Here is a 26,568-nt window from a genome sequence, read left to right on the forward strand (position 1 = left end):
TTTTAGGCCCTTACTGCCTCTCTTCTGTGTCACAATAAACACTTGGGTATTTTTCTGTTAAACCACAATACCATAGACAATGAAGAACACTCACTGGAAAGGAATTCTTCCTAAACCAATTAAGTTTGGAAATATATGCTAGTTGGGCTAATTTTCTACATATAATGGCAAGGAGAAAAATGATACTGATAATTAGGTGGTGAAATATGACAGGAATAAAGGTTTGATAAGTAGGCTGTCCAATGCTTTTTTTGAGAGCTTAGTGGAAAGAGAAAAATGAGAGCACTACGTCAGAATGGAGTTTATAGACAAAAGCTTCATGGACCAGATATTTACAATCCACACATACCAGCTGCAAATGCAGTATGCATAATTGCTGTTTTTACAGGGGATAAACAAACCTGGTTAATGAGGGAAATTTGTTTTCAAGCCGTCATCTCCTCCTAGGCTTTCTAAGACATCATCTCAGATTCTGAAAATTAATGCGGCTTTGTGTGAAGCTATTCTTGAGCAACAATACAGTCTAAATCCTGGGATTAAAATGAAATGTGGAAATGTATTGAAAGGCGTCAGATCTGCCAATGCACAATTCCACAACAAAGCCATTGCACAACCCTTGTAGCTTTTATTGCATGTCCAATGAGTTGGTTTTGCAGTTGATGTGCCAACTGAGATTGACAGCTTGCTTCATCCAGTATGTTGTAAGCTAAGAAAAAGCAATAGTAAGGAGATAATTAGAATTTACTTAATTTCAACTACTGTGAAAGCATAAATTCAAGTTACTTCCCTACCCCAACTGACCCAGCCTGTAGGGCCAGCTTAACCATTGGACCAGGTGAGGCTCTGTCCCAAGGCATTATGATTAAGGGCATCAAAATATTCAGCTTCTCACGTCACCTGGTCTACAGTTTAAGCCTTTGATTCCTCCCCACATTCGTAGAAACATAATGGCAGATAAAGGCCAAATGTCTCAACTAGTCTGCCCATCCACAGTAACCATTATTTCTTTCTCTCTCTTTCAATCTCTCCCCTTCTCTCTTTCCCCTCCCCATGGGTCCAGCACTGTTCCGTCACTTCCCCATGATCCTGTAAGGTTTATGTTGATCGCCAGCACCAGCAACATGACAGGTTGCCTTCAACCAACCCCTGGGTCTTCCTTCTGCTGCATTTTGCCTCTTCTGATGCCATTTCCTGTCAGCAGGCCAAGGCCTAGGCCCACTCACTTTTACCCGAGGCCCACCCCAAAGTAAATGAAGCAGCATCCCTTACCCCCCTGTCTAACCCCTCTGTGGTTTCCTTTATTTACTTCCATTGCAGTGAGTGCACTTTAGGCCTTTGGCACCACTTCACACAAGTCTGCTACAGGCCCTTCCCTCTGCCACATCATACCTGCTCTGATGCGACTTTCTGTTTACTCAGGGCAGGATGTGGCAGAGGAAAGGCCTCAGACCAGGCCTGTGTGAAGCAGCACCAAAAGGAAGGGGAAGGAAGCCACAGCGTTGCTGAACTGCTGTGAAAAGGGGGGGGAGGTACTGGACCTGCAAGGGGAGGATGAATCAGCTGGGCTAGATGGAGGGGAGAGAAGTACTGGATCAGCAAGGGGTAGACTGGGCTGGGCTGGAGGGAGGGAGGGGGGAGAGGTATTGTATCTGCAAAGGGAGAGAGATACCAGAACTGCAAGGGTGGAATGGAGGAAGGGGAGAGAGGTATGAGACCTGCAAGAATGGGAAGCTGAAGGGAGGGGAGAGAGGTGCTAGATCTATGGGGGTAGGGATTAGAGGAAAGGGAGAGAGATGCCAGACATGTGGGAAAGGGGAGAAGTTAGAGGAAAGGGAGAGAAATACTGGATTAAGGGCATAAAGGAAGAAGGGGTCAAATTCTGAACCCGCAATGGCAGGAGGGGGTGGAGAAGCTGAATGAGGTGGATTTGGAGAGAAGAGAAGCACATTGGTATGGTAGAGGGAGAAATGAGAGGTAGAGATATGTAGAGAAACAAAGGAGTGATGATGGGCATTGGATGAGAGCATAAGGACAGAGACACATAAGTGAAATACTGAACGAGACTACGGGAACTCACTGAATGGGTGCACAGCACGGCTCTACACGGGACAGGAGCTTAGGAAGATCACTCCTGCCCCGCATCACCACTAGACCGTCAGGTAAGGTCTGGGGGAAGTCCGGGGCAGCGTTTCTGAATTAAAAATTAAGACACAAAAAAACTGCAAATAACTGAATTCGCCATTGGGGAAACCACGAATCGGGAAGGGGAGCTGTATACTCATTCCCTTGGTGCTCTGATCTCCTCCCATGATTTTCAGTATCACCTCTATGCTGATGAGTCCCGGATCTAATTCTCTACAATAGAAACTCTATAGGAATCTAGGCCCAAGTCTTAGCCTGCCTGTCCAACATTGTGTGACAATAATTAATAAAAAAAATAAAATTAAAAGTTAGGTGTAGAATTCTGTGTGCTCAATTATAAGACTTTTAAACAATTAAAGTACATTCAGAATAAAAAAGATTTTTCAGAACAATTACAGTGCATTCAGATTAAAACCACAAAATGTAATTTGTTAAGCTAATTAAAACAATGTTCTAACTAGTGAAAACTATTCACATTTAAATATAAAGTGCTACACAAATGTTTTCTATTTGTTTCAGGTTCAACTCAACATCTTTGCCTTTTCTTATAACTTCTCAAGTATTTCTGAACTCTAGTACTTCATAACTAAGAATTATTTTAGCAAAACTGCATGAGGCAGATTTGCATATAATAGAGGGGACAGGCATGCAAATTTATCTAATGAATATTCATTAGGGATATCTTGAAAGCCTGACTGGCTGGGAGTCCCCCAGGACAGGTTTAAGAACCACTAAATTTATCACATTGATTATTATACACTCAATTGGCACTTACTGCAGGACACCTGGGTGTGTCCCATGATACACCATTTTAAGCTGTGTTAGGCCTCTGTTAGCACCTAACACAGTTTAGTATGACTACTATTTATTTATTTATTCAATTTTTTATACCATTCTCCCAGGGGAGCTCAGAATGGTTTACATGAATTTATTCGGGTACTGAAGCATTTTTCCCCGTCTGTCCCAGCAGGCTCACAATCTAATGTAGTTAGTAAAAGAAACTGCCTGCAATACTTAAAGTAAGTTACTTATGTACTCTCTCAAACAGTATAATTATCACTCCTTTTCTAAATCTGAGGACTGCTTAATTTCAATAGGCAACAAATTCTATAACATAACTCCCTGAACCGACATCATAGACTGACACAGTCTTACTGATCTGATCAAGTTCAATGTCGGTACTTAAAAATTCATTTGATTCTCAGAACGTAGATCCCTCTTTGGTTGGTAACAGCAAAACAAGGAGTTCAAAATTACTGGACTTTTATTGATCAAAACTTTAAAGGTCAAATACAAAGTCTTAAACTCAATGCGTTGTGCAACGGAGAGCCAATGCAGACTACGCAGAATCGGTGTTATATGCTCGAGGCTAGAGTTTTATCGATGTCTTCCTACAAATCAGTCAATAAAGTCTTCTCTGTGATCTTTGAGAGGCAACACAGATTAGATACAGGTCTATAGAGAATAAGTAGAGATGGCTTCAGTCTGGCTATTTTGGCTGCAATGACCCCAGTGCTGGGTCCACAGAAACACTGGTGTCAATAATTCCATCTCCAGCAATGCCAGACATGGCACCTGGGTCCTCTGTTGCAAAGCAGTTGGCTCCAGCAATTGCAGTGTCTCAGCTCCAAGTAAGTCCAGCATTGCTAGAAACATTTCTTCAATAATTCATGGGAACTGGATTCAGGAATGCAGGATCCTTTGAGTTCGTGTTTGAGGAACCATGGAAAATTAAGTCTCTGGAGCAATGTTCTTTGGTACAGAAGCAGAAACAGTCAGGGATGGAGTCTATAATATGGGAGTCCTTGAGACCAAGACTAGAATATAAGAACCTGGAGCCTTGGGAGCAGGAGGCACTCAAAAGTAGGTGTAATCTGGACTGGAATACCAGGAGTTACAGTCTTGGAAGCATAAGGTTTTGAAACATGGCTTGAGCCAGTTGAAAGCATTCCAAACCTAAGGGTCATGGTAGTTGCATTGTTCTCATTCAACAGAGAAGTAACTTAGCATAAAGCTTTTCCTTTGAGGAAGGAGGCAAATGAAGCCCACCAAGACCTCTCCTATAAGAAACTTTTGTAATAATAATAATAACAGTTTATATACTGCAATACCATGAAGTTCTATGCAGTTTACAAAAGATTAAACGAAGGAACAAATTGATTGAACATAAGAGAGGTGGTAGAGAGTGATTAATAGGTATGTAGGTATGCCAAAACCATTAAAAGCACTACATAAGGAAACTCTCTAATGAAGAGATGCCAAGTTACTGCGTTCCAACAGGGAGACTTTTGACCAATCCTGGTTGTGAACTTACACCCCAAAGCAATATGGGATTTATAGTCCCTGATTCTAACCCATTGAAATCCATGCAGTAGGTCCCATAAGGCATCAGGATGAGGTTTTCAGAAGTTCAGAACTGGCCTAAAATCTCCCTCCTGGAACTAGGTAACTTAGCTTGGATGACATAAAAATGTGGGAGAAGGGTATAGAAGATTACTGAAAGATTACTACAGGTAATAATATCCCTGGCAAGTGCTGGAAGGAGGAGGGACTAATGTTGACACCTGAATATGAACAGTGATACGTTGTCTAATGTTGGTACTGGAGAGGGGAGGGGATTGGAGGTGGATTGAGTGATGCACATAGGGATATTGCAGATTGTGATCACGGTTGGTTTGGTTTCCTATGAGCACAACAAATTAAACAAAATGAAGGGGGATAACTGATGAAAATTTGGTGAAAGCAGATCAGTGGTTTGATGCTCTTTAGATCCAACTGGACTTAACCACTGCTTTTGATTCAGTGTCCCATTCTATGCTGATGCAATGTCTTAAAGATGTTGGCATCAAATCAACAGTGGTTTAGTTCTTATTTTGCTCATCAATCGTAATCAGTTTGCTGTAACAGTGAGCCATCTCTAAAACAGATATCTAAATATAGAGTCCCCCAAGGGTCACTTTTATCACCTATCCTTTTTGATTTATATTTTGAACCACTGGCAAAATTATTAGACACTTGGGAAATTGATTTTCTTTTTTTTTGTGCAGATGACATACAGCTTGCCATCTTTATGAAAAATGACCAAGAGATTATGTCTGAATTTAATGAAAAATTACAATCTTAACTAACTGGATGTCAGAGCACAGCCTTGTTCTAAATGTGGAAAATTCTTCAGCTATGTGACTCTCTCGTGACCAGAATAATTCAAAAATGTTGCCAACGGTGAAAGGTCAAAGTCTACCTCTTCTTCTGAATATTACTACTTTAAGATTTCAGTGTGGCAATACTTTCAGTTGTAAACCTCAGATAGGTCAAGTGGTAACATCTTGTTTCTATTACTTGCATATGTTGAAACAGATGAAATTTGTATTAACCATCAATAATTTAACTGAGGCCTTCTTTTATTAAACCGCAGTAGAGGTTTCTACAGCAGCCCGGGACGCTAAATACTCTGACGCTTCTCCAACGCTCATAGCAATTCTTTGAGCATTGGAGCAGTGTTGGGGCATTTAGCACTCTGGCCCATGGTAGAAACCTCTACCGTGGCTTATAATAAAAGGGGGGGAGGGGAGGTAAGATCCAGCATATACCCTTCAGCCTCCCATGAGCAGGGCCTTAGGTGCCTGGGCCAATCAGGGTCTTAGGCCCCTCCCTGGTGCATCGCAGATGCACCGGGAAGGGGAAGGCTCACTATTCTTTGGATGCAGGCCTGCTGGCTGGAGAGAGTAAGCATCCCTCAAGCCAGCCTGAGAGAAATAGGTACGGGGCTGGGGAGGGTCCAGGTTAAAAGAGGTGTATAGAACAGTGCTTATGCCCAGGAGCCAACAGAAATGTGGTACAAAACCTTGCGCCTAAATTTAGGTGTGAATGCCCCTTGTTCTATAATTACACACGTAACTGTGAGGAATGTCCCGATCTGTCCTTGACCCTCCCATTTCCACACCCCCTATTTGGTGCCGCACATAAATTTATCCAGTGGAATTTGGAGTTTGCTACCAAGAGCTTGTTACTACCAAGAGGGTGCTGACTACTAAGGAACACAGGGGCTTTCGAGCAGGGACTGTCTCTTTCATGTTTGGTGTACAGCACTCCATATGCCTGGTAGTGCTATAGAAATGATAAGTAGGTGATGCAGTGGTTAAAGCTACAGCCTCAGTACCCTGAGGTTGTGGGTTCAAAGCCACATGCTCCTTATGATCCTAGGAAGTCACTTAATCCGCCTATTGCTTCAGGTATATTAGATAGATTGTGAGCCTGTCAGAACAGACAGGGAATAATGCTTGAATAAGTTCATGTAAACCATTCTGAGCTCCCCTGGGAGAACGGTATAGAAAATTGAATAAATAAATAGTAGTCATACTAAGCTGTCTGTGTTAGGTACTAACAGAGGCCTAACACAGCTTAAAATGGTGTACCATGGGACACACTCAGGTGTCCTGTGGTCAGTGCCAATTTAGTGTATGCTAATCAATGTGATAAATGCAGTGGTTCTTAAACCTGTCCTGGGAGACTCCCAGTCAGTCAGGTTTACATAGGGTTACCATATGGCTCCAGAAAAAGGAGGACGGATTGAGACATCCGTGTTCTACTTCTACTGAAAGCAATGGAAGTAAAACCTGGATGTCTCAATCCGTCCTCCTTTTTCTGGAGCCATATGGTAACCCTATAATATAATCCCTAATGAATATGCATGAGGTAGCTTTGCATGCCTGTCCCCTCTATTATATGCAAATCTGCCTCATGCTTATTCATTAGGGATACCTTGAAAATTCCACTGGGTGCAGGTTTAAGAACAGCTGTTCTAAATTTTTTTTTGGAGGGGAGGAGTATATCAGGGAACATTCCTGTACTAATCAGTTAGCACAGCTGCATTACCATGCCCTTACTGGTTCATTCAGGATTACCAAGTGAGCCCTTACCACCTCCAAAATGGGTGGCAGTAAGTGCTCACATGGTAACGGTTGCACATTAATAGCACTTTAGAACATGGCTGTGTTAAACAAAAAAAAAAAAGGAAAAATTGGCCATTTTACAGCTGCAGCAAAGATGGCCTTAGCGTAGTGTGACCATATGGCTCCAGAAAAAAGGGGACGGATTGAGACATCCGGGTTTTACTTCCATTGAAAGCAACCAAGATGTCTCAATCTGTTCTCCTTACTTCCATTGCTTTCAATGGAAGTAAAACCCGGATGTCTCAATCCGTCCCCTTTTTTCAGGAGCCATATGGTCACACTACCTTAGCGTGCTTGAAAATCCTGTGCAAATGTGTGCTAAAACCACTTTTTGACGCACCTTAGTAAAAGGGCCCCATAGATGGATTAAATAAAAAAATAAGGATTGCGTGTTTGGATCAATTACAGATCTATAATACAGCAAATGCTAAGATGATAGAAAAAACATTATTTTGCAAAGAAATTGACAAAATCATTTCATTGTCCTAGTGATTTGTACAATATAACATAGTTCAGTACTTATTGTGAGATATTCCATAACAGATGGCAGATGCCTTTGCTCCTAAGGTTGCGGAAGTGTGTATAGATTGTAAGAAAATACATGATGCAGCAGATGATTATATTGGATGTGACAGGCATGTGACAGGTTGAGATGTTTACTCTGATTATTATTGTGCAAATATTTGAGATTGTAATGAATATTAATAATGCAAGCTCGGTTAATGAGCTACGTCCCATCTCGGTGGTGAAGATAACAGATCGTGAGACATTTTATGTACCATAATATAGCAACCCCCTCTTCTACAAAGCCGCGTGGCAACAGCCCCGAAGCCCATAGAGATTTAAAAGGCTTCGGGGCTGTTGCCACGCGGCTTTGTAGAAGAGGGGGGTAAATGTCCCATTATTAGAGGGTTGTTTGTCATGTTTTGGAAAACAACAAAGCATATACGTCCAGATTCTTGAATTGGCGCCTAGTAGGCTCCCAAACTCAGTTAAAAATGCTGTTCAAATGGTGTTTTTAACTGGCCCTTTAGGCCAGTGTTTCTCAAGGGAAGTTTTCAAGTTTCAGGTTTTATTTAAAATTTGATTAATCGCTTAATCATACTTCTAAGCGATGAACATGGCTAAAAAGTCTTACAACGTTCAGGGAAAACAATATATGAGACAGACTCGACGTACAGGACTTACAGTACTAATGGGAGAAGGGGTGAGAACTACAATATTAGATAGGAAAGGAATCAAATAGTGGATAAGACAAAAGGAAGGGTTTAGAGAAGAAAGAAAAGAGAAGAAAGTAATAAATGGAGTGAAAATGAGATAATAAGAATAATAAATAGAAAGAGAAAAAGGAATATGGATTATATCTTTATTAAAAAAATTAGAGGTCAAAATTTGAAGGTGTTATCCTTACTTGGGGAGCTAAAAGTCAAAAGCATCTTTAAAAAGAAAGCATTTTAACTTGCTCTTAAATCTACCTAGAAGACGCTCTTCCCATGAGTACCCCCTAAGTCTAACAAATATCAACCGAGCACCCCCACCCAAAATCGTGCCCTTCCCATGGCCCAACGGGCTCTTTCCCTCACCCCCTTCCTTTCTCCTTTTGACCCAGAAAGATCATGTCCTCTTACTTGTTTGAGCCATACTCGTTGCAGCCAGTGGTTCACACGCTGCACGTGGCTGACCCACAAGCTTTCCCTCTGACGTCAAAGAAAATGTTTCAGGGTTAGCTATGTGCAGCATGTACGTTGCCTGCTACAATTGCCGCTGAAGGCAGTGCAGCTCGAATGAGGTAACTGGGAAATACCCCCCCATCCCCCCCGCTGACCCAGAAGTCTTTCCTCTGACATCAGAGGGAAACCCTCTGGGTCAGCTTCGGTAGAGAAAGATGGGCAGAAAGGAGTTATCCCTGGTGGCAGCTTCGGCGGGCGGGTGGAGGGCAGGAATGAGAGATCCCCGGCAGCGGCTTCAGCAGGTGGGCAGGCAATATGCTCGGTGGCAGCTAATGCCGCGAATCCCCAACAAGCAGCTTGCATACCCCTAAGGGTACATGTACCGCATGTTGAGAATGCTGACACTGCTCTAATGCTCATAGAATTCCTAAGTATTGGACCAGCGTCAAACCATTTAGCGCTCTAGGCCGTGGTAGAAACCTCTACTGCAGCTTAGTAAAAGAGGGCTTATAATAACAACCTATAGAATTTGCCATTTAGGGCTCCTTTTACTAAGGTGCGCTAGCATTTTTAGTGTGCGCTAGCTGAAAAATTACCGCCTGCTTAAAAGGAGGTGGTAGTGGCTAGCACGCGCGCTATTCCGCCCTTAGTCTTTAAAAGAGGACATTTAAATGTTTGTGATCCTTGAAGTTATTGTTGTTCTTAGATGCCATCACCCTATCTCAAATCTCTCATTTTTGGAGAACATCATTGATCAGGTGATATTGTTTCAGGTGGAAGTTTACATGTACAAGGGGAGAGAATGATCTTAATCTAAAAGAACAATGGTGGATTTAGCAGCTTGATACCGTAGAACCAAGGGGGCTGAATGCGGAGGTAAAATGGGCTTCTCTGATTTGATAGCTTTAACCCAATGATATGCAGGGGAAGTCAGCTGTGGTATGAAATTTAAATATTTAAATTTGGCAAAAATGCGACCGCCATCTTCCTCTTTAAATTTGTGGGAGTCGGATGACAGAAGCAACCGCGGTAAGTTTGAAATTACATTACATTAGTGATTTCTATTCCGCCTGTGCCTTCATAATTTAAAGGGAGGAACGTTTGGATAAAAAAGTACATCAAATGTTTCTTTTCTTTTTTTTTTTTTTGTAGGGGGACCCTTGAAACAGCACTTGTTGCGAAACGTGTCCGGTCTACCTCTCCCAGGTCAAATTAGCTGTAAAAGATAAATGGCTTTAAAATAATATCTGATCTTATATCAAGTTTTACTTCCAAAGGTGTTTCAACAATATTTCTCTTCAACCAATCTTATTTATATCAATTTAAGACATTTGTATAGACCTTCTGTTTGTAACTAGGCACCACACTGCCGGTTACTTTTTATTCTGCATCAGTCCAAATTTATTAAACAACTTTATTTTATTCTGTATTTTTTCATATATTTAATTTAAAAAAAAAAAATGTATCTATCATTTTTGTATATAACTCAAGCCTAATAGTTTTCATATTCCTATTGGCGCTGTGATTAAAAGGAACCCATCACTTATCTTAACAGTAGACAGTTCCTCCTGCACCTCCCCCGACATGCATGTTTCAACTAGAAACTTTTCTTCAGGAGCGAGGTAAACTGCAATGGCCCAACTGCCACTGGCAATATATACTATACTTATGGATGCACCACTTGTGACTCTACGGGGATGGTATACCTAATACAATGTCCTTGTAATAAGGTGTACATTGGACGGACAATGCGCTCCATAAAAATTCATCTGAATGAACATAAATCCCGTGTCCGCACTGAAAGAGACACTGCCCCTTTGGTCAAACATTGGCAGTTGAAGGGACATGCTTGGTCTGATATTAAATGGAGAATTATGGACAAAGTTATTGTGGGGTGGGAGGGTGGAAATATTCAGAAAGCTCTAGCCATTAAAGAACAGAAGTGGATTTTTAAACTGAAGTCCCTAGTACCTGAGGGGCTAAATGAAGAAATCGAATGGCTAACTATATTGTGAAATCGCTCCGTGGGGGTTGTAGTTTTTAAACTTTTCTTTTGAAACAAGCTCTGATACACCTCTTATTATGAAGTTGAGCCCCGTAGGATGTCACATGTTCGGGGGGGGGGGGTCGGGTCAGCTGCTTTTTAAGGGCTCCTTTAGAGCGTGCGGCCATGTTTGCTGCTCAAAATTGCTCCTACAAACGGTAAGCTGGCTGTTTTTTTCAAACTGTTTTTATATTGTTTAAAATGTTTAGGTCCTAGTTCAAATTATATTGAGGCACTGTTGAAGGATAAGTTGAATATAAAGGGTATATCTTGTCTCTTTGCCATTGCAGTTTATCTCGCTCCTGAAGAAAAGTTTCTAGTTGAAACATGCATGTCGGGGGAGGTGCAGGAGGAACTGTCTACTGTTAAGATAAGAGTCTACTGTCTACTTGTTAAGATAAGTGACGGGTTCCTTTTAATCACAGCGCCAATAGGAATATGAAAACTATTAGGCTTGAGTTATATACAAAAATGATAGATACATCGTTTTTTTTTAAAAAAATAAATATATGAAAAAATACAGAATAAAATAAAGTTGTTTAATAAATTTGGACTGATGCAGAATAAAAAGCAACCGGCAGTGTGGTGCCTAGTTACAAACAGAAGGTCCATATAAATGTCTTAAATTGATATAAATAAGATTGGTTGAAGAGAAATATTGTTGAAACACCTTTGGAAGTAAAACTTGATATAACATCAAATAATTGAGGAATCAACAGGTAATAATTATTGGGTTGTACTTTAAAATAATATCGACATGTATCAACTAAAAAATGAAATATATGTTTAGATAAGCTAGTTTAAAAAAAAAGTTTAAAATTAAAATTCAACTAAATCAGAAGGGCCATTGACGATCTTACACGTAATTCTTCCCACTATGCAAAATTGTTAGGGCGGTGATGTGGTGGTTCTGAGACCTGAAGATACATGGTCACAAGTTGACACAAAGTAGGTTGCACTTGGAATTCATAGTCTGTTATTAAGAAAGACATGGGGGAAGCCTCTGCTTGCTCTGGATCGGTAGCATGGAATATTGCTACACCTTGGGTTTTGGCCAGGTACTAGTGACCTGGATTGGCCACCGTGAGAACGGGCTACTGGGCTTGATGCATCATTTGTCTGACCCAGTAAGGCTATTCTTATGTTCTTATTTAATATTGTGCAAGAGGAGAGTGTGACACAGTGGTTAAAACTACAGCCTCAGCACCCACACTGATCCTTGTGATCCTGACAAGTCACTTAATTCCCACAATTCCCCAGGTACATTAGATCAGTGGTTCCCAATCCTGTCCTGGAGGACCACCAGGCCAATCGGGTTTTCAGTCTAGCCCTAATGAATATGCATGTGAGAGATTTGCATATAATGGAAGTGACAGGCATGCATATCTGCTTCATGCATATTCATTAGGGCTATCCTGAAAACCCAATTGGCTTGGTGGTCCTCCAGGACAGGGTTGGGAACCATTGCATTAGATATATTGTGAGTCCACCAGGACAGACAGGGAAAAATCCTTGAGTACCTGAATAAATTCATGCAAACCATTCTGAGTTCCCATGGGAGAACAGGATAGAAAATTGAATAAATAAATAAATGTACAGTATGATAATTTATTAAATGAAAATAAATATGGATTTAGGAAATATCACAGTATGTAACTGTGACTATTTGTTCATAAATTAGGTCATACTTCAGTTGTGCAATGGTTTGGGACATATTTTCAGTATTTTATTCTCTTAGCCATACCAATTTGTTACGTGTATTATTATGCAATGTGCAGGGGATAAATGGTATTATCTTTAAGTGGTTTCACTAATATTTAAGGAATTGCATGCAACACTTCTCCTTGGAGTAAGGTGTGTACCAGTGCTCTACAAGGGATCTGATTTATCGGCCTTACTTTTCCATTTCTTCATTGCCCCTATTGCTATGTTGTGATTTCAGTTTTGTATATAGAGAGATGACATACAGCTAAGTTCCTTTATTTGTAATTGAAAGCTGGATGGTGTAGAGTTCATATTTATGTGATGAATAACACTTGTGGATTGATGAAGTAATAATAGACTCATTGAAAAAGAGCAAGTAGAAATAAGTTCCCTATAGGAGGTGTTTTATGCCCATGATTGGAGATTCTACCTTTGTCTGGGATATTTATTTCTGGATAAAGCTCCAAGGGCTAAATTCGCTGAAGATAGTGACTCAATCGCTTTTGGCCGATTCTCTGGCCGATTTTCCAACAGCGATTGATTCCCTATCAAGTTTGCATGCAAATGATTTGCACGGAGATGCAAGTCATTTGCATGCAAATACAGTGAGCAATTGAGACATGCGCAGAGCTCTTACAGTAGTGACAGGAGAAGCAGCCTCCTGTCACTGCTGTCAGGGCTTCTGCTTTTTTTAAACATGGAACAGATGTTCTGCGTGACTTAAACGTGCACAATCTGTCCCATTAATAAAGCCCTGCCCCAGAGCTAGCACCCACAAACCCTCCCAAAACAGATTGCTCACTCCCTCCTGCCACCGTAGTGCCCCCTCCCGGTCAAGACTCATATGCCTTTTGTTCTAGAATGGAAATGATAGTGATATCTACCAAGGTAAATTTACTGAGGTAAATTTTATTTTACCCTTTCAAAGGGGAAAAACATGAAAACTTCTTCTACCTGTAGAAAAAAAAAATAAGTGGGCTCAAAAGTGGCATCAGATCACTGGATGTGATAATATTTCTAGGTATGGCCCCTAATTAGTAAGATGAATTAGCTGTTTAACATGGAAATTACTATGCACTAACAGTGTGGTGCTGCATTAGCAGTTAATGCAGCACTCACATTAATATATATATCACCAGTTTGGGATGACACCTTGCAGTTAACATGGAACTTTATTACCACACATCAGCCGCTAAAGGATGCAGAAATGATCATGAATTAAGGGAATGAATATGACTTTTCATATATTGTTTTATTATTAATTTTTCCTCAGTATTTTTTAACATAACAATATTGGTGTTTTTTTTGAGATACAGGTTTCAGTTGTACCACTTGCATAGAATTAATATTAAAGATCCCTCTGGTACTGTTTAAAGACCATAAAGAAATCATTTGGGGTTGATTTCTTCCCACTATAGTCTGTTTAAAATTCAATTCATCTTCTTATGAGATCACTGTGATCACATAACCCCTCTTCTTGAATACTCATGTGGATTAAAAATTGGTTGGCGGATAGGAAACAGAGAGTGGGGGTGAATGGACAATACTCGGACTGGAAAAGCGTCATGAGTGGAATACTGGAGGGTTTGGTGCTCGGGCCTGTGCTCTTCAACATATTTATAAACGACCTAGAAGTTGGCACGATGAGTGAGGTGATTAAATTTGAGGATGATACAAAGTTATTCACAGTAGTGAGGACACAGAAGGATTGCGAAGACCTACAGAGACATAAATATGCTCGAGGAATGAGCCACGAAATGGCAAATGAGGTTCAATGTGGATAAGTGCAAGGTGATGCATGTCAGTAACAAAAATCATATGCACGAATACAGGATGTCTGGTGCTATATTCGGAGAGAACCCCAGGAAAGAGACTTGGGAGCAAAGTGCGGCGGCGGCGGCAAAAAGGGCAAACAGAATGCTAGGAATGATTACGAAGGGGATCACAAACAGATCTCAAAAGGTTATCATGCCGTTATACCGGGCCATAGTATGCCCCCACCTGGAATACTGCGTCTAACACTGGTCGCCGTACATGAAAAAGGACATCGTACTACTCGAAAGAATCCAGAGAGGAGCAATGAAAATGGTTAAGGGACTGGTGGAGTTGCCGTACAACGAAAGGCTAGAGAAACTGGGCCTCTTCTCCCTTGAAAAGAGAAGACTGAGAGGGGACGTGATTGAAACATTCAAGATATTGAAGGGAATTGATTTAGTAAAGACAGAGAGATTGTTCACCCTCTTCAAGGTGAAGAGAACGAGAGGGCACTCGCTAAACTTAGAAGGGAAAAGATTCCGTACAAACGTAAGGAAGTTCTTCTTCACTCAGAGAGTGGTAGAAACCTGGAATGCTCTTCCGGAGGCTGTTATAGGGGAAAGCACCCTTAAGGGATTCAAGACAAGGTTGGATAAGTTCCTACTGGAACAGAACATACGCAAGTAAGGCTAGACTCAAATAAGGCACTGGTCTTTGACCTAAGGGCCGCTGCGTGAGCACGATGGACCACTGGTCTGACCCAGCAGCGGCAAATCTTATGTTCACTACATTGGTTTCCCATATACTTTTGCACGGACTGGATTGACTACTCGGAAGACAGGATTCTGGGCTAGATGAACCTTTGGTCAGACCCAATATAGCTATTCTTGTGTTCTTAGGTACTCTTTGTACCCGTCTACAGGTTCAGTTATTCTGCAGAATCTCAATACCTCTCCTTTCTCTTTTTCCATACACCCATCTTCTCAAATTTCACTCAGAGAATAAGCTACTCTTACTTGTACTTGGGACTGGCTTGAGAAGAGCCCGTAAGGTAGTGGGGGAGGCAGGATAAGGTGGGAGAACTTCTGAAAGCTTGGTTGAGAAAAAGAGAAAGGGGGAAGGGACACAGAAGGTATGTGCTTCTGGGATCAGTGAGACAGCTGAGGAGGACCCCCCCCCCTTCATAGCTCTGCTCCCCTTCTCATCTCTATTTTTCCTCGCTGCCTCCATATCCATGTTCCGTTTATATTTTTTCCTTCCACATTCAAATTAAAATGTCTGATATGACTAGCAAATTGGTCATCTCTGCTTTCCACCAATATTGTATTTCTGGGTGCAGGGATACCTTTTAACTTTCCTAGAAAATGCTAGGCTCTCTGTTAAGATAGTCTGGCAAAAAAAAAAAAAAATCCCTTCTTAAAATGTCTTCAAATTAATGGCTAGAACTGCAAAGGACATGATTGCTTGCATGATAATGAATTTTGGCATAAGCCTTAGAATTGTTTAATAAAATACATGCTGAGTTATGCACATGGAAGCTGAATAAATTGGCAATAACTCTACACCCTTATAATCTTTCTGTGAATAAACAGAATGCTAGCAACATTTTATGAGTATTTTGCCATTAAAAAAACTGCTGATAGTATCCAAATAGTAACTGCCCTATTACCTAACCAGTGAGAGGCATCCATGGGTGATCATTTAGAATTTCAAGTAATTCGTTCGCAAAGGCTAAAAAGCACTTTTATTCAGTTCTGACCTGGAAATATAATATATTGTTATACACAGGAAGCAGATATCATATGGTAAATAAATATTTTATTGATGTTGGGCTTTTACTCTCACTTTCTTATAGATTTCAACTTCTCCTCCCACCTCAGCCTCGCTGCTTTTCTTCCTTCGAAGTCCACTCCATCTGTCTATTTATTCCCCTACCTCTCTGAGTAGTGGTCATTTATCGACCTCCTGATAAGTCCCTTTTTTTCTTTCTCACTGATGTTGACTCCTGGCTTTCCTTCTTTCTTGAGCCTTCATCTCCTTCCCTCATTCTCAGTGATTTCAACATGCCCACTCTGACATTGTATGAAGGGTGGTTTATCAAGTTTATTAAACTATCATGCTAATAACCCCTCTGACTCTTATGCCTCTAGTTTCCTTGCTTTAATATCATCATCCAGCCTTCAACTGTGTTCCATCACTACTCCACACCAGACTGTTCACTCCCTTCATCTTGTCTTTTTCGGCAACTGCTCAGTTGCCAATTTCTCTACCTCAGTTCTTCCCTTCTCTGACCATTATCTGATAACCTTCACAATTAATCACCCTCCCCCCGCATACATGGCCAATTTCCACCAATGCATTTAGGAAACTTCAGGCTATGAACCTTTGAACTCTCTCCACCACTGTCTCATCATCCGTCCTCTCAAACATTATGTTATGCAAGTCTGTCGACAAGGCTCTCTTCCTATACTCTAGATACCCTTTCTCCTTTCATTTCATGTTCTGTGAAGCATACCAAACCCCAGACCTGGTTGAACTTTTAAATCCTCTATGTACGTTCTTGTGTCCAGTCTGCTGAACGTCTTTGGCTAAAATCGGGTACTCATACTGACTTCATACATTTCAAACTTCTGCTGATCTCCTTCCATTCTGCTCTTTCATTTGCAAAACAAGACTAGTACACTCATTTGACTAATTCTCTTGTATCCAACCCCTGCTGTCTCTTTGCCACACTGAACTCCCTATTTACAATGCTCTCACCTCCTACCCCCTTTCACTCTCTCCCCAGACTATGGCCAAGTACTTCCACAACAAGATTCAGAAGATTAGCCTTGAGTTTATAACCTCTACCTCTCCCTCGCCCATTCCATTCTTTCAACCTCTGCCACCTTTTCTTCCTTTTCTTAAATCACTTAAGAGGAAACTTCACATTTTCTTTCCACCTCTAAACACACTGAACAATGGGGTTTTATGTTACATAGATCTATTTGGACCCCTGTTCATTTACAGAAAGTAGATAGTTCCAAGTCTAATAGATGCTGGCACTGTCATGTTGAGGTAGGGACTATGGATCATTTACTGTACTATTGTCCCTTGATACTTGGGTTTTGGAGATCTATCAAGCCCAGTATCCTGTTTCCAAAAGTGGCCAACCCAGGTGATAAGTGCTCTTTGATCTTATTTTAATTTTAAACTGTCTGGTTATAGATTTTGCTGCCTGATATCTATTCTCTAAACTTTAATTACTTAGTTCAACTGTGATGACTCTATATTTGTATTGTGTTGTATTATTCTGTTTTCAAACTTAGACCTCTCCTTCCTCAAAAACAATTCCCCCTCCCAAGAGATAGCCTTTTCAAACTGACTCTAGTGTTTCATGCTGCTAATTTTTCTAAACTTTCCTAACTCGGATTCTTGAACTACAGACTAGCTCTATAAAGTTTATTTTCTATTGCCAGACCTAGATAGATAGCAGATTTAGGCTTGCAGCTGGTTTATTGTGCAGAAACTTGCTATATTTACATTTATTGGGGATATTTGGCTGTAAAGGGGAATAATTAGATTCCAGCAGAACTTGATTGTATTGTGAGGGCTACTCCTCCTCCTGTGCTGTTTGGTGGGGAACTTGGCTAACTCATTATAACTTAGAATCCCTCCTACCCTCCCCATCCTACCCTCCACATCCTACCTTCCACATCCTCCCCATCCCAGGGATTGCTACACATACAGTATATAGACAACCCAATAATCAAAAATACTCCTCAGTCAATACTCATTCCAATTAATCACAATGACTTTTATTCAATGTAGTCATTGTGGTGCTTTAGTTCCAAGGCACACCATCTGGAGGCTTAAGGCTTGCTCCATCTGTCTTCAGCTTGCTAGTATTAAACTAGAGCTCAATAAACTTAAACAGGAATTGGATACAATTAAAGCAGCTTATATCACTCCACAGAATCATACCAATTTACCACCATTGCCTCTATCACAGGGAAGACCCTGTGAGCATGGAGAGTCAAGGGGCAGACAAAGAGAGAAGCAGATTAGCACAGGTTCCTGCACAAATCAGACCCAGTGCACAACTTAGGGTGCTGCAGAAAGAGAAAATACCGCTTAAGACCAGTTCACAGATTAGGTCTAAGCTATCAAAGTCTTGCTTATTGTTTCCTTGTTCCTAGCATGCATACTAGACCTGTAAAATCAGGACTGATGCAAAAAGTGTCACTGATGCAAGCAGATTGGACTCTGGGACCAAAAACTAAATGTCTGGATATTAATTTATCCAAAATTGTGGATATGTCTTAGTTTGCTATAAATATTATATTCATCCTTATTTGGGGCATCTAGTGTTCATCCTATACTAATTTGATCTCTGTGTTTATTTTCTTGTAGAATTTTTTTGATGCTGATTAACTATACTGCTCAAAAGATTTTGTCAAGGGATCTGTCTGAGATTGGAACCTGTCAGCATTTAGTATAGTCATAAGATATCTTTAAGATCTTGAGAGACAACAGAAAAAAAAAATGCAAAATGCATCACTGAAAAATTTTGTAAGACAAAAAAAGAAATATCTTGCAGATTGACTTGGCTTCCTGACAGAGAAAGGTGCTTTTATTGTTGCATAATTTTCTACTTACTGACAATCAGTCAAATTTATGACAAGAGCCACTTTGTTTCCACTATGCTAGAACGTCATTTGGAATGCTTTGACAGTGCTCAAAAAACCACTAATGTCATATCGATGGGTATTAACACAGATGAGTGACCTTGTACGAGCAGTGGCAAATTAGCTTTTCAATCCAGTTTAATTTACCGTTGATTAGAAAATTACTTTATGCCATATATGTGATGAATGATTGGTAATATCAACACATTAGAGTACTCAGAGTAGGTGTCCTGTGGTGACATTTGCTATTTCATTTTCACTAGTAGTTTCATAAGAGCTGGGGCTTTGCAAACAGCATTCAAAAATGAAGTTTGTTGAACATGGGATAAAGTTTGAATTATCCTGAAACTTGTGGGCTGTCAAGGTTTCAATTCTTTTTTTGTTAACTTTTCCTATTTTATAAGCAGTCTCCCTGATATTCAGCTGGTGGCAGTCAGCATGCTTTTAAATGCTGTTCATCACAAGCTACATTATGGAACATCTAAACAAACATGATTTAATGGGGCAGAGTCAACATGGGTTCAGGCAAGGGAGATCTTGCCTCAAAAATTTGCTTGACTTCTTTGAAGGTGTGAATAAACATGTGGACATAGGTGAGCCGGTTGATGTACTATATCTAGATTTTCAGAAGGCTTTTGACAAAGTTTCTAATGAGTAGATCCTGAGAAAATTAGAATCATGGGATAGGTGGCAATGTTCAGTTGTGGATTAGGAATTGGTTATCAGATATAAAACAGAGGGTAGTGTTAAATGGCCATTTTTCTCAATGGAGAGTGGTAAATAGTGAAGTGCCACAGGGATTTGTACTGGGACCAATGCTATTTAACTTATTTATACATGATCTGGAAATTGGAGCAATGAGTAAGTTGATTAAAATTGTTCAGAGTTGTTAAAACACATGCAGGTTGTGAAAAATTGCAGGCAGACCATAGGAAATTGAAAACTGAGCATCCAAGTGGCAGAAGAAACGTAATGTGGGCAAATGCAAAGTGATGCACATTGGAAAAATAAATCATAGTTACAAGATGCTAGGGTCCACCTTGGGTAGTGTTACCAGATATCCAGATTTCACCGGAAGGCTTTTCAAAACCCGGATTTCCTGTCTGACGAGAGAAGGCAGCAGGGGGCGGGATTGGAGGCGGGGATGAGATGGACTTGGGGGCGTGACAGGGCAAAACCGGGGTATGACGGAGAGGGGATTGGTGAGATTGGGCGGGCTAGGGGGCAGGTCTAGGGGTCTGGATTTTCCAGATGGAAAATCTGGTAACCCTAACCTTGGGGGTTAGCACCCAAGAAAACGATTTGGGTGTCATTGTATACAGTGCACTGAAACCTTCCACCTAATGTGCGGCAGTGGCTAAAAAAGCAAACAAGATACTAGTAATTACTAAAAAAGGGATGGTTAACAAGACTAAAAATGTTATAATGCCTCTGTATCACCCCATGGTGCAATCTCACCTTGAGTATGGTGTTCAATTCTGGTTGCCTTATCTTAAGAAAGATATAGTGGAACTAGAATTAGTTCAATGAAGAGCAACCAAGATGTTAAAGGGGATGGAATTCCTCTTGTTTGAGGAAAGACTAAAAAGGTTAGGATTCTTAAGCTTGGAAAGAGACGACTAATGGATGGGCAGACCAGATGGGCCATTTGGCCTTTATCTGCCATCATGTTTCCATTGGTACATGTGTGGAACAGTCTCCTGGAAGAGGTGGTAGAGACAGAGACTGTCTGAATTCATGAAATTATAGGACAGGCATGGGGGATCTCCTAGAGCGAGGAAGAGATAATAGTTACTGCGGATAGGTGGAATGGATGGGCCATTTGGCTTTTATCTGCCATCATGTTTCTATGACTAACGTCTACAAAATCCTGAGTGTTGTAGAATGGGTATAAGTGGATCAATATTTTTACTCTGTCAAAAATTATGAAGACTAGGAGATATTCAATGAAGTTACAGAGAAATACTTTAAAAATCAATATCAATAGGAGGAAATATTTTTCACTCAGAGAATAATTAAGCTCTGGAACTTGTTGCAAGAGATTGTGGTAAGAGTGGTTAACGTATCTGGTTTTAAGAAAGGTTTACTAAACTAAATAAAAACTAAGTTTTATAGACCGGGTCATCAGCCAAAAGGAGCTCAACTCTGTTAACAGTAATGACAAGAAAAGTAGACTAGAATAGTTAGTTTCTAAAATGTTTAGCAAACAAAAAAGTTTTCAGAGCTTTCCGGAATAAAGCAAAAGAACCTAAACTTCTTAATGTAAGAGGTAAAGCATTTCAGAATTAGGTTAATTTAAAAGCAAAAGAATGACTAAGGGCTTCTTTTACTAAGATGCGCACTACAATGCCGCGCGCGCTAGCCCCGCGCAACATGGAAAATACTAACGTAAGCTCTATGGAGGCGTTAGTATGTAGCGCGCGGGGCAATGTAGAGTGCGCTAAGCATGCGCTAAAACTGCTAGCGTACCTTAGTAAAAGGAGCCCTAAATCTCTTGAAGGTTCTGTTTTGAATAATTTCCTGGAGGGAAAGTCCATAGTCTGCTATTGAGACAGACATGGGAAAAGACACTGCTTGTGCTGGATTAGTGCAAACAAAAAAGTCACTCCAAATGATCTTAATCAGGAAAAGTGAACACTGTTGACTGGTTTTAGAACATATGCTCAGAAATATGAAGGCTATAATACCACCTCACCAACCAATCATTGCATAGTTGAATACAGTGTCACAATGTTGATATATGTCTATGGTTGGATTCCACAAAACCATACAGGTTATGACTTTATCAGGTCATATATGAAACTCATAATGAAGTAAAACTTAGCTTGAAAAAGCACTGGTTTTGTTTGCACTAGTCCTCTTTAGTCACTCACCTTTTACATTAGGTGGAGTTGTCTGGCCTCTTATTATCTTTTTGACTGTGCTGGATTAGTAGCATGGAATGTTGCTACTATTTGGCTACTGGGCTTGATGAGCCATTGGTCTGATCCAATAAGGCTGTTCTTATGCTATGTTCTTATTTTCTTATGTTCCAGGAAGAAAGGTTCATAGTCTGCTGTTGAGACAGACATGGAGGAAGCCACTGCTTGCCCTGGATCAGTAGCATGGAAAGTTGCTAAAGCATTTGGGATTTTGCCAAGTACTTGAGACCTGGATTGGCCGCTGCAAAGATGGGATACTGAGCTAGATGGACAGTAAGGCTATTCTTATGTTCTTATATAAATTGTCAGATGGACCTTTTTTTTCCCCCAAACGTCCAAATCACTATTGTTAAAACCCATTTTTTAGACAGTTTTGTATGCAGTTCATATGCAGTGCATCTAAATTGCAAAAGGGCACATTGGAGGTGTGTGCGGGTGGGGGGGAAGGCGGTTCGGAGGGGTTGTCTGGCAGGAGGGATTGGCACCCTCCTGCCAGTAATTGGTAATTGAATGGGCAGTTGGAGGGGGGATTGTCCGGCAGGAGGGACTGGGCACCCTCCCGACAATATTCGGTAATCGCTGGGGGATTGTCCGGCAGGAGGGATTGGGCACCCTCCTGCCGGATAGGTTCGGGGTGGGGGATTGAGGCAGGAGAGGTTAGGCATTTCTCCTGCCGTGATCATTACCGGTGCAAGGGATGGGTTGCCTGGGCCACTGAGCTGATCGAGGCTGATTCAGAACTTATACCTGTTTTGACTTGGCCTAACTCAAAACATATAAGTTCTGTCTGGCAACCTGTCAAACCTTTTTGGTTATGGCTGCCAGACAAAGTCTAGGTCAGCCCACCTCCCGCCCTATCCACTCCTGAAAAAATGCCCCTTTTCACTGGGTGTACAGAGGCAGTGAAAAAGCCTACGCTGGTTTAAGATACATCTAAAACCAGTTTTGATTATCGTTACTAGGACAATCTGTCTTTTTGATCGTCCAACTACCGACTTAGACCACTTTTTGGACTTTTCTTTTTTATTATGAGCCCCCTACTGTATTACATATATTTATTTATTTAATTTTCTATACAGTTCTCCCAGGAGAGCTCAGAACAGTTTACATGAATTTATTCAGGTACTCAAGCATTTCTCCGTATCTGTCCAGGCGGGCTTACAATCTAGCTAATGTACCTGGGGCAATGGGGGGATTAAGTGACTTGCCCAGGGTCACAGGGAACAGCTTGGGATTGAACCCACAACCCCAGGGTGCTGAGGCTGTAGCTTTAACCACTGCACCACACTCTCCCCCTTATATATGTATAAGGGCTATACTGCATTATACCTATAGGTATAAGGATTATTGTTGTGATATACAGATGGGTACAGTAGGTTTTTGGTGGGGTTTGGAGGACTGGGTAACAGTGAGATATTGGTACCATATCCCTGTATGTGTCACACTAGGAAAACTGCATTGAAAAATCCTGCACTATAACTATAGTAAATTTAACCTGTACACTGTCTGTGTGTCAAATTAGGATAAAACTTGCACTGGAAAACTTGCACTGTAAGGATAATTATGGCAAATTTTAACCTGTAAACTGTATATTAGCATTAGACCCCCTAGTACATATCAAGTTAGGATAAAAACTTGTATCATAATTTGTATTGTAATTATAGATAATCTAATGCAAATCATAACCTGTCAACTGTATATTATGTATGTTTAACCTGTAACCCGGTCTGAGCTCTTTGGGGAAATCGGGACAGAAATTGAATTAAATGTGCAACTGTAATTTTCCAAAATCTTATATGGTATTTTTTTCCCCTTTGGTTCCTGTCTCATTTAATTCACAAGAAATCTCTAATTCTAGGAGCTCTCAGAAATATAAACTTGGCCAATTTTTGTCGATCATTTGCTTTTTTATTCGTAAAAGTTTGGAATGACCTTCCTTCTATAATTAGAGTTCGCTCTCATCTACCCACTTTTCGTAAAGGACTGAAGACATATTTATTTCAGAAATTTATTAATGATCCTTCTTTTTCAAATAATCACTCGTAAAAGATCAAATTCTGGCCTAAATGATATAGGGCTCCTTTTACTAAGGTGCACTGTTTGTAGCGCACCCAGCAGATTAGCGCACGCTAACCCCACGCTACGCAGCTAGAACTAACGCCGGCTCAATGCTGGCATTAGCGTCTAGCTCGCGCAACATTGTAGCAAGCGCTATTCCGCATGTTAAAGCCCTAACGCAGCTTAGTAAAAGGAGCCCATAGTTTCTGTTCTTTATCTCCTGTATAATTTTATTAATATTTTGTTAACCGAGTCGAGCCCTCCTGTTGGGATGAATCGGTATAAAAAAAATCAAAGATTAGATTAGATTAGATAAATAATGAATGTGTACCTGGGACTTTTTATGTGAAGTCCATTGTAGTGCCTTCTAGGATGCTCCACTGCTTTCTGCTGGGATGTCTGTGTGGCCGGTCTATTAAGAATGCTGGTGCCTCATACAGCCTAATGGCTTGTTTTGTGCACTTTTCTATGAACGTATTTTATTTTAAATGATTCAAAAAGTTAGATACTTTGAAGACGATTTTCCCTTAAATTTTTTTTTATTGGGCCTAAAATATAGGCACACTGAACTCAAAAACACTTAGCAAATGGTCATTTTTCAAAACAAAAAGTTGGGCGTTTTTTTGCTTTGAAAATAGTCATTTTCTTTACTGGATTTTTGGACATTTTTCTAAAACATCCAACATTGGATTTAGGTGTCATATTGAAAATGCCCCTATTAGTCATTCACCTTAGTTATATTCTATATTTCATGGCTAGCAGTACATCTGGTCTTTTTTTCCCATAACGATGATTTGACAAAATACATATAAGAAACAATACCTTCTATGTGGAACATACAGTCTATTCACAGCAATCTTCCAGGTCAAAAGAAGCTTTGGGACTTTCATTTATTCAGAAAATGTTATGACAAATAAGGCTTTGATCAGCAGATACAGAGGTTAAGCTTTAAAATTAGCCTTAAAAAGTTATTTTTCAGACTGCATTTCAACAAGACAAAAGAGGGATTATAATGTAACAACTCATGAAGTCTATTCCAAGTGTATAGCATGGCAAAATGTGAAAAGATAGCATCAGAAGTTGGCAGTAGAGAAGGGTATAGATAAAAGTGATTTAACTGCTTAGTGGAATTCACGAAGAAGAGGGGAAAGATGAGAGAAGTAAAGAGGAGCTGCAAAATCAATACACTCACAGGTGCTCACCCTTGCTATGCCACTGTCTGTCCCTAGTGGGCTTACAATCTGAGTTTTTTGTACCTGAGGAATAGAGGGATAAGTGACTTGTCTAGAGTCATAAGGAGATGTAGTGGGAATTGAACCCAGTTCCTAAGGATCTCAATCCATTGCCCTAACCATTAGGCTACTCCTCCACTCTTAAACAGGAACCTCTACATGACATGTCCAAACACAAGGCCTAGATATTTCAAAAAACGCGTTAAAAAATGACAGGTTGTAGTGATTTTAAAAAAGCGACTTATTCTCCAAAAAATGCTCATGCAAATAAGGTTGGTGGAAAAAGCACAGACTTGCTAAATTTGCACGTGCCCATTGCTGGTGATAGCGATGGGCATATGCACAGAATAAATGCAAAAAGAAAAAAACAAACAAATAAAAAAATAAAAACACAACAGTGGGAGAGATGTTAAATCTCTCCTGCTGCCAACCAATACCCCCCCCCCCCCACAACAGAGCAGTGGGAAAGATGCCCACTCTCTCCTGCTGCCAAGCGAACCCCTCGCCCTAAAGTGAGGGAGATGCCCACTCTCTCCAACTGCCAAGCGAACTCCCCCTACAGTGGGAAAGATGCCACTCTCTCCTGCAGCAGGAGAGATACCCATTCTCTCCTACTGTCACACAACACCCCTCTCCCCCTTGCCTTGATTTAGAAGGGTGATGCCTACTCCCTCCAGTCAGCTGATCTGCCTCTTCAAAATGGGCCTTCCTCTCCCTGGTAAATCGTGGGATGCAATGGGGTGGGGCCTGAGGCTCTGATTGGCCCAGGTTGTTTAAGGTCCTTCCTATGGAAGGGAACTGATGTGTCTGGGCCAATCAAAGCCATAGGCTCCTCCCCAGATACGAGGAGCCAAAGGCTCTGATTGGCTTGGATGCCTAAGGTCCCTCCCATAGGAATCAGAGCCTTAAGCCCCTTCCTGGTGCATCCTATGGGAAGGGACTTAAACAAGCTGTGCCAATCAGAGCCTCAGGCCCCTCCCCAGTGTGTAATTAATGCCTGTGGTCGTCTTGATGCAGCTGTCATACACTGCCGTAGGGGCACAAGACTGGACTTGCACTGACAGTTGTTGAACTGGAGTAAAGCACCAAAATTAAGTTTGCTAAATTTTGTTTAGTTTCTGCACCTGCCACTAAGATGATGTGTTTTTATTAGGGTGTTGAAAAAATGGAAAGTTTTTATACCAATGATTGAAAGCGAGTCAAGTCGAACACAAATTACAATGCCATTTTTAGTCTTTTCCTTCCATACATCCTTTGTTAGTGATTTTGCTTTTGTGATTGGATATTTGTAGAGGTTTCTGTTTGGAAATATGTTCTAGTGAAGTGATAATTGTGTTTGGTTAATGTGAACTTCACTATTCAATTTGCTTGGATGTCAGTATTGTGTCCTTTCATGCACGTAATGCTGGCTTAAATCTGAGTG

The 26,568-nt window shown here is 40.7% G+C and overlaps 1 long non-coding RNA gene across 9 annotated transcripts in view; it reads right to left on the minus strand.

Annotated features, from left to right (window-relative positions):
* Window positions 1-286: 286 nt before the first annotated feature.
* The window catches only part of LOC117357979, a 168,215-nt gene continuing 141,933 nt past the window's right edge, over window positions 287-26,568 (minus strand). For all 9 annotated transcript variants that reach the window (XR_004538917.1, XR_004538925.1, XR_004538924.1 and 6 more), the window contains one exon: window positions 287-706. This is a non-coding gene — a long non-coding RNA (uncharacterized LOC117357979). The remainder of the gene's footprint in view (window positions 707-26,568) is intronic.

This window comes from Geotrypetes seraphini, chromosome 3, assembly GCF_902459505.1.
Source record: "Geotrypetes seraphini chromosome 3, aGeoSer1.1, whole genome shotgun sequence".
Taxonomy (NCBI): Eukaryota; Metazoa; Chordata; class Amphibia; order Gymnophiona; family Dermophiidae; genus Geotrypetes; species Geotrypetes seraphini.